We start from the raw sequence: 9,124 nt of genomic DNA on the forward strand, positions 1-9,124 counted from the left end.
AAGATTTTCCACTTTCCAATGGCCAACAGACAAAGGAAAAAATGTTCAACATCACTAATTATTAGAAAAAGGCAAATAAAATCTATAATGAGGCACTGCCTCACAATGGTCAAAATGGCTATCATTAATAAACCTACAAATAACAAAAGCTGCAGAGGGTGTGGAGAAAAAGATACTCTTCTACACTGTTGGTGGGAATGTAAGTCATAGAACCACTATGGAAAACAGCATGGAGGTACCTCAGAAAACTAAATATAGAAATACAATTTGACCTAGCAATCCCACTCCTGGGCATTTGACCAATAAAACTTATATTCAAAAAGACACATGCACTCCTATGTTCATTGCAGCATTAGTCACAATAGCAAAGTCATGAAAACAACCTAAACATCCATCAATGGATAAAAGGATTAAGAAGATATGTTACACATACACAATGGAATACTACTCAGCCATAAAAAAGAAAAATAATGTCAGTGGCAGCAACATGGTATGAACTAGACCATACTAAGTGAAATAAATCAGAAAAGCGAAAGACAGATACCATATGTTATCACTTTTATGTGGCACCTAATATATGGCACAAATGAACCTTTCCAAAGAAAACTAACTCATGGACATAGAGAACAGACTTGTAGTTGCCAAGGGGGAGGGGGAGAGAGGAGGAAGAACTAGGAGTTTGGGGTTAGTACATCCAAAATATTGCATTTCCTGCTGTATAGCACAGCAGCTATATAAAATTACTTGTGATGAAACATGATGGAAGATACTATAAGAAAAATAATGTACATATATTTATAACTGGATCACTTTTCTGTACAGCAGAAATTGAGAGAACATTATAAATCATATATGATTTAAAATTTTTAGGATTTCCCACTGGGGCTCAGTGGTTAACAAATGCGACTAGGAGCCATGAGGTTGCGGGTTCAATCCCTGGCCTCACTCCGTGGGTTAAGGATCCAGAATTGCCATGAGCTATGGTGTAGATCATAGACATGGCTCAGAACCAGCATTGTTGTGGCTGTGGCATAGGCCAGCAGCTACAGAACTGATTGGTCCCCTAGCATGGGAACCACCATATGCCCTGGGTGGGGTCCTAGAAAAGACAAAAAAAAAGTAAATATTGTTTTTTTAATATCAAGAAAATAAAAAAAATAAAATTAAAAATTATAACCTGTCTTAGTGAAATTAATTATTAATAACAGATTGAACCATATGTTATTTAAGCTGAATGATAGAATAGGCATTAATTTTATTAACATTATTAATAGACCATGAATGTTGCATATACTCAATTATATGTAGCATATATTTAAATAAGAACAAATGAACTAATCCAGAAATTTACTTTTGTGATAAATTATTAGGTATCTTTGGCCCAAGGTGAAATCTAAATATTACTCATATCTCAGTTCTCTGAGATCATTAAATAAGAATGTTTCCTCTTCTATATGATATTTAAAACAATGATTGTGACATCTGATCTTGTCTCTTTTTATTTTTTACTTATTTCCTGAGACCTAAGGTATTTCACCCATGGGGACAGGACTAATTAGGAAGTATAGACGCCATGAACAGAGTGTGGACCTGTTCAGGGTTAAGGCTGCAAGGATGGATCATGGCAGCTCCTCACCCAGGAGAGAAACTAGGGTGCAGCCATGGAGACCAGCTTGGTACATCTGAATGGAATTATCATGGATTTTTCTGGGACACAGGGGTACAAAATCCAGAGGGGACAGCTGGCACACTGGACAATTGTCCGATCTCATCTCTAAATAGCAGGTGTGGGAATGGGAATCAGCAGACACTGCCTGTGAAAAGGTGCAGGAGGCCAGCTCCAGCAGCCAGGGAGTGTACACTTTCCCAATAGGAGATGGACCGCATCAGCAAATGTACATAGTGAGACAGCCTCCTTGTCCCTTCTTTCAGGGCACTGGACTGCTCAAATTTTATTGGCATGAGTGGTTGATTATATAGACAGCTTTTCACTACAGATTACATCAGAGTGTTAAAAGTACATTGGTTAACTATTACACGGTATAACAGCTATACATCATGTTCTAAGATCTTTATCTTAACTAAATTTAGTGGGTATGATTTAAGGGCAATTAGGTACAATACATCATGTTTTAAGATCTTTATCTTAACTAAAGTCAGTGAGTACAATTTAAGGGCAATTAGGTACAATATATCATGTGGAAAGGAGGAGACTCAGTACAAATCATCCCATGGCCAGCCAGTCTTTACAATTTAAAGAGGTCACAGACACAGAATTTGGCATTCACAAATCTTATTTTTAGACTGGTGCTTATCTTTAAAGCATTATGGCAGGGAGACAGTATAATAAAATGTAAACCAACTTAACTAGCTATCACTTAAAAGCATTTAAAATCAAGGACAAAACTCACAGCTAGGGTTCTTGGATAATATATGTCTAACTTCTACGAACCTCATTAAAGTTTACTATATAACTAGTTAGTAGATAAACACTATGTTTTAACTAAGTTGGATTTAAATAGGGGAAAGTCCTTCAGGATGAAATTCTTTTTATATTATTGTTGTAACTTTGTTAAATCACAAATTGCCACAGGAAAACAAGAATGGAAAATAAGAATAATAAGCAAATAATCAGGAAAGACTGAGGAAAACTGAATAACAAATAAAACAGGAAAGACTAGGTCACCCAAGAAACATTCCATGTTCTCCAGCAAAAACATGGAAATTGTTTTCCCAGGAAAGCCCTGATTCTTCCCCATCAACATCAAAATGAGAGCTGTGTAACCTGACACCTGCCCTCAGCTTGTACCCTACAGGCAGGCTTCAGCCTGACCTCAGTTTTGCACCATACAGGCAGGTTTTATCCTGACCAGAAGCCTACCTTTGGCATGCACCATTCAGGCAGGCTTTTATCCTGAGCAGAAGCCCACCTTCAGTTTGTACCATTCAGGTGAACTCCCTTCCTTGGTTAGGAACTTGCCTTCAGGTTTTTCTGCCATCAGGCAAGATACCTTTTTCAAGTCCCTGCATCTCCTCAGCTCCCCACAAAAAGGCAGCTCCTCCTGGTTCCTGAGCCTGGGGCATCACCAAGTGACCTGAGTCTTCATCTCTCTGGTTGCTACACACAAGAAAGGGCTATGTGACTCCAGCCATGTCTTCCTGGCGAGACAATGGTACGCTGAACCCAAGTTCCTTCATGCAAGTGTCACAGACCAAGGCTGGAGAGCACCTTCAGATGAGGATAGAGGCACAGGGAAGGAGACAGTAAGCAGAGTCTACCTAAGGCCACATGTGTGCAGGTGCACTCAAATGCAAATACACATGCACAAACACAGCCCATGGAGCCTCTGCCTCTTCATTTTTGCCTTTTCTTCTACATCCCTCTCTGCCATATGTTTTCTGGATCTTCTGATCACTGTGCAGGGCAGCTAGTCTGGGATTCATCACACCCCTGAAGGTACAGACTGAAGGCTTTGTGGAGAATGGGTCTCATACCACCCTTCCACGAGCCCCACCAGTGACCAGGACATAGCACTTGTGCAATCACCAAGCATAATTCATTCTCAGTCCACTGGAAAAATCATGCTTCCCAGAATCTCTCTCAGCCACAACACCATGTCAACACCACTAATTTACTCCTCTACTTCCACTTAAAGTTATCAAACTCATTCACATCCTTTATTTTTCATAAAATTTGATCCAGCAAATAACTCTCTAAGTTAGAGTTATTTATTCATATGATATAAGATGGAGGCTCTTATGATTAGGTTATTTAACCCAGTAAATTCGACTTGGTTTCCAGATGCCGAAATAAATCCTTTGTGATGGATATTTGAGTAGGGAGCAAACCTTTCCAGTGTGGAGCTGCTGGGCTGATGATACTGGTGATGATGGTGATCATGACGATGCAACGACCAGGACCACAAAAACAACACAACAGCTTCATTTTTAAAAGATGTTTAATGATGATAATAATTAAATATTTCAATTGTTTAATGTTTTATTATTAAAATCTTTTAAAATAATAATAATGAGGTCATATTTAATGAGTGCTTAATATTTGTCAGTTTTGATCTAAATATTATGTCATCATTATCAAATTTACTCCTCATAACCACTTTATACAGTGAATGCCAGCATTATTCTATCTGAGCCAATGGAGAAACTAAACCTGAAAAAGAAGTTTGTGACTTTCTCAAGATCTAATCAAGAGTAAAGAGGGGGGGGGAAATTGAAGACTCCAGAGGTATCTTATATTTTTACTCATGACCCTAAACAAACACGGCTACCACTGACTGATCACATTATTTATCCCCCAACACCATCACACAGGTCACTTAAATTCCACATCTTAACTGCACATCATGATTCATGAAGATACTGACACATGTTCCAGCCTTTGGCCTCCTCAACAATACTATCAGGTAGGGGTATTAGCTGCATCTTACAGAAGAGAAAGGCAAATCTCAAAGGGACTAAAACTTCCCCCAATTGAAAAGGCACATGAGGACCAGAGCAGTAAAGCATGTCGCCCAGAGCTTTGCCACCACATCCTGTGTCCCATGTTCACGCTTCATCACCTGTGACTAACAATGACAGTAACATCACTGCCCTTGCTACCAGCCTACCCTCTACATACATTATTTCAGGAATGATGGCAGTGAGTCTATGATGTATATACACATGGTACCAAATGAGAATCAGAGATTCAGTGGGAATTAATTAACAAAAGACAGATTGAGCATAAAGAGCACAACTGATTCCCACCCCATTTGCAGAGGCCAAAGCCCAGGTATTCAGACAAAAGATGAGGAGGAGGAAGTTGAAGAACAAAAATGAAATTGGTCTGCCTTTAATGATAACATGCTTTTCAGTTTGCAGGGTTCTCCTAGGCACACTAATTCACAGGAGAGTCTTCAAAGGAAAGGGGGGCCAGAACATTTCCAGCACAGCTAGAGACCCCTAAGGCCCAGCAGTCTCATCTCTGAAGAGTCTATTCTTTCTTCCATCTCCCCTGATATGTGCACACACACACACAGAGACACACACACCAACTCACACACACTCACACATACGCATAGATCCTGATATTGCACAATAAATCCTAGTATATACAAGAATTCAAAGGTGAGCATAGCAATAAGAAATTGAAATGAGAATTCTCTAACTCCTTTTAAGGGAAGTAAATGGGAAACGTTTTTCCAGAGGAACCTCAGTCCAGTTTCATTCAGAACATCCATGGGGAAAACTTGCCACATTGCAGGAGTCCAGACCTAAAACTACATTCTAACCTGATGCCTCCTTATCAGAGTCCACTGTCCTCCTATTTGAACATGTTGAAACTCAGTAGTTACACATACTAGTGAATCTTTGTGACCTTTTCAAGTGATAGAGAAAAGTAGATCAAAGTCCCTGGACTCTGTAATATTGATAGCCTATCTTTATTTTGAGGAATATTTTGCTCTAATTCCTCTAATTTAGAAGGAAATTAGAAAATGATGCAGCATCTCTGACTTCCTGCTCCTGGGCTTCTCTCCATACCCAGACCAGCAGCCTCTCCTGTTTGGGCTCTTCCTGGCCATGTACATAGTCACTGTGCTGGGGAACTTGCTCATCATCCTGGCCGTGGGCTTTGACCTTCACCTCTACACCCCATGTACTTCTTCCTGGCCATCCTGTCCTTCATTGACACCTGCTTCTCCTGCACCATTGTCCCCAAGGTGCTGGTCAACATCCAGACACAGCACCACACCATTTCCTACACTGGGTGCCTCAAGTAGAGATACTTCTTCATGGCATTAACCCTGCTGCATGACTTCCTGCTAATTGTGATGGCATATGACTTCTACATGGCCATCTGCCTCTCTTTTCACTACACAAATATCATGTGTGCCCAGTGCTGCCTGCTACTGGTCACAACATCCTGGCTCTGCACCAACCTCCTTGCCTTCTCACCTACTCTCCTCATGTCTCAGTTCTCCTTCTGTGCCTCCCTTTCCATCCCACAATTCTTCTGCAATTTTCTCCCACTCCTCCACCTTGCCTGCTCAGACATCCACATCTTTCAGGTCATGATGTTTGCAAAGGCAGCATTGCTCAGGTGTTGTCCCTCTCACCTATGTCATGGTCTCAAGCCAACTTCATCCACACCATCCTCAGAGTCCTCTCTCCTGGGGGAAAGCACAAACTCTTCTCTATCTGTGTCAGTCATCTGACAGTCATCACACTCTCCTCTATGCAACCCTCTTTCTGGTGTATTTACATCCCTCATCCTCCTACCCTGCAGACACTGGAATAGTAGCTTTTGTGATATATACAGTGGTCATGCCCATGCTGAACCCCTTTATCTACCTCCTGAGGAACAGGGGCATGAAAGAAGCCTTGTGGAGACTTGCTGGGTGTGGAAGATATTCCACCCTGTAAAAAGTCCTTCCCTAAAGTAAAGGCCCAGACTTTCAATGTACCATTTTCCCTCATTCAAGACAGGATGGACCCTTTGCCTTCCAAGCGAATACAAGCAAATGAAGACTGAGACTTTTGCAGGGCTGAAATAGGGCCAATTGACCAAGGTCAGAACTGCAGTCTGTAGAGAAGGAATGAAGAGCAGTCCCTAGTGGGTGATCAGATGTGTGGGTATATGGATTCAGGAAGATTCAACCCAGAGTTTGGAATATCAAAAATGCCAGCAAACAGTTGACTTCTAGAAGGAATCTCAATAGAAGCACAATGTAGGTCTATAAATTCATCCCCAAGAGCCACAAATTCTGGCAAGATTTAGGCATGTCAAGACCTCAGCCAACTCATTGGTCTCCAGAACCAATTCTGACCCTGCCTCAGAAGAAACTCACTCATGGGGACTGGCATAAGCATAGAGACTATCACACCAAGTAGACAGAATCTGTGTGTGGCCTGGGAGGGGCACAATAGTCTATAAAAGGAAACAAAGATGAAGAGATGTGTCCAAGATCACATATCTGGGCTGAGATTTTTGTCTCTGGTAAGCGATTTTGATTGCCATGAGCTGTGGTGTAGGTCACAGATGCAGCTCGGATCTGGCATTGCTGTGGCACATGTAGGCTGGTGGCTACAGCTCCAACTGGACCCCTAGCCTGGGAACCTCCATGTGCTGCAGGAGTGGTCCTAGAAAAGGCAAAAAAAAAGACAAAAATTGAGAGATACAGCTGCCAGACTATACCACAGATACAGCAATGTGGGATCCACAGCTCACAGCAATGCATGATCCTTAACCCACTGAGCAACGCCAGGGATTGAACCCACAACCTCATGGTTCCTAGTTGGATTCATTTCTGCTGCGCCCCAATGGGAATTCCCTGTAAATATATTTTGTTTATTCTTCTTAATACTTTCTTCATGATGCTTGACTCTTTTAAAGACTTGTGTAAGTCCTCTTTATATTAAATATTTTAAACTTTGCCCTCTCACACTCCTAGTGCAATCTTTCCCCAGTCACCTTTCATCCTTCAGTTTTCTTTTTGATTTGTTGACCTAAATGGGTTTTTAGTTTACAAAAAAATGAAACCTATAAAAAAAATTCCTCCTTGTGACTCTTCTGCTAGTATTATCATTGGAAATCCTTCTCTGGGTAGAGTTCATGTGAAAAATAAATTGTTTTTTTTTTTTTCATTTTAGTAAGATGTGTTATATTTTAAGAAGAGTCTTACTGATATATAATTCGTCTACCATAAAATTCATTTTAAACTCTATAATTAAGTGGCTTTTAGTAAGTGGTGTATTATTTATTTATTTATTGGCTGCACCCACAGCATGCATAAGTTCCTAGTTCAGGCATCAAACCCATGGCACAGTAGTGACCTGAGCCACAGCAGGGACAACACTGGATCCTCAAGCTACTCTACCACCGTGGAACTCAAGTATGTTATTTTTCTTTTTAATGAAACAATACATGACTTTTAGAATGATATTACATATTTAAGTGGCTCTCCTCCTTACACATCTCACTCTCTTCCAGAATTTCATGGAACTTCCCTTGTGGTGCAGGGAGTTAAGTATCCAGCTTTGCCACAGCTGTGGTACAGGTTATAATTACAACACAGGTTCAGTCCTTGGCTTGGAAACTTCCACATGCCATGCATGTGGAGAAAAAAATAGTTTCCTAACCATTTCACATTCCATAATTATTCACATCCAGGATGCTTACTATAATGGGGATCTCATTCACTCATATATAGCATATGCATTTTCCCTCGGGGCCTTTATTTATAATATTATTTCCTCCTCTGTGTTACTTTACAACAAGCCCACCCAGTTTAAGTGCCACGTCATCTTCAAAAAGTACCCTCTCACACCAGCCCACTCTAATCATCAGACAAGCTTTTTCTTGTGAGCTTCATTATCCCTTTAGCTAGTATTTCTATTCCTTCCCTTCTAAGATCAAGAATAACAATAACTCTTGCCACTTCCATTTAACACTGTACTAGAGGTTACAATCAGCATGTCTAAGTAAAAGGAAAGAGAAGGCATCTAGGTTGTAAAGAAAGAAAATCATCTCTACTTGTAAATAGCAGATGATATATATTTTTAAATTCTTAAGAAATCAACCCCCCAAAAAAACCTAGTAGATATAATAAATGGTCTGAATTCAATACGATCCCCATTAAAAATATCAGCTTTTTTTTTTTTTGCAGAAAATGACAAGCTGATCCTAAAATTCACATGGAAATGCAATAGAAACAGAATAACCAATACATTCTCGAAAAAGAAAAATAAAGTTGGTAGAGTCACACTTCCCTATTTCAAAACTTGCAACTAACAAAATAAATAAGTACTAATCATGCTTAGTACTTCACATGAAAAGATGCTCAACATTGCTAAGCATTGCACAAATGCATATCAAACTGCAATAAGCTATCACTTCACACCTGTCAGAATGGTAGTCATCAAAAATAATGTAAAAAAAATGTTGGCAAGAACGTGGGGAAAAGGGAACCCTGGTGCACTGTTGGTGGGACTGTAAATTGGTGTAGACATTATGGGAAACAGTATAGTAGATTCTACAAAAACTGAAATATATATACCCAATGACCCAACAATTCCACTCTTGGGTGAATAACCGCCCCCAAAATACACACACACACACACAAAA

General features: G+C 40.1%; 1 pseudogene; it reads left to right on the plus strand.

Moving 5' to 3' along the window:
- Positions 1–1,573: 1,573 nt before the first annotated feature.
- Positions 1,574–6,423, plus strand: LOC125120903 (olfactory receptor-like protein OLF4; annotated as a pseudogene).
- Positions 6,424–9,124: the final 2,701 nt, after the last annotated feature.

The sequence above is a fragment of the Phacochoerus africanus genome, chromosome 2 (assembly GCF_016906955.1).
Source record: "Phacochoerus africanus isolate WHEZ1 chromosome 2, ROS_Pafr_v1, whole genome shotgun sequence".
Classification (NCBI taxonomy): domain Eukaryota; kingdom Metazoa; phylum Chordata; class Mammalia; order Artiodactyla; family Suidae; genus Phacochoerus; species Phacochoerus africanus.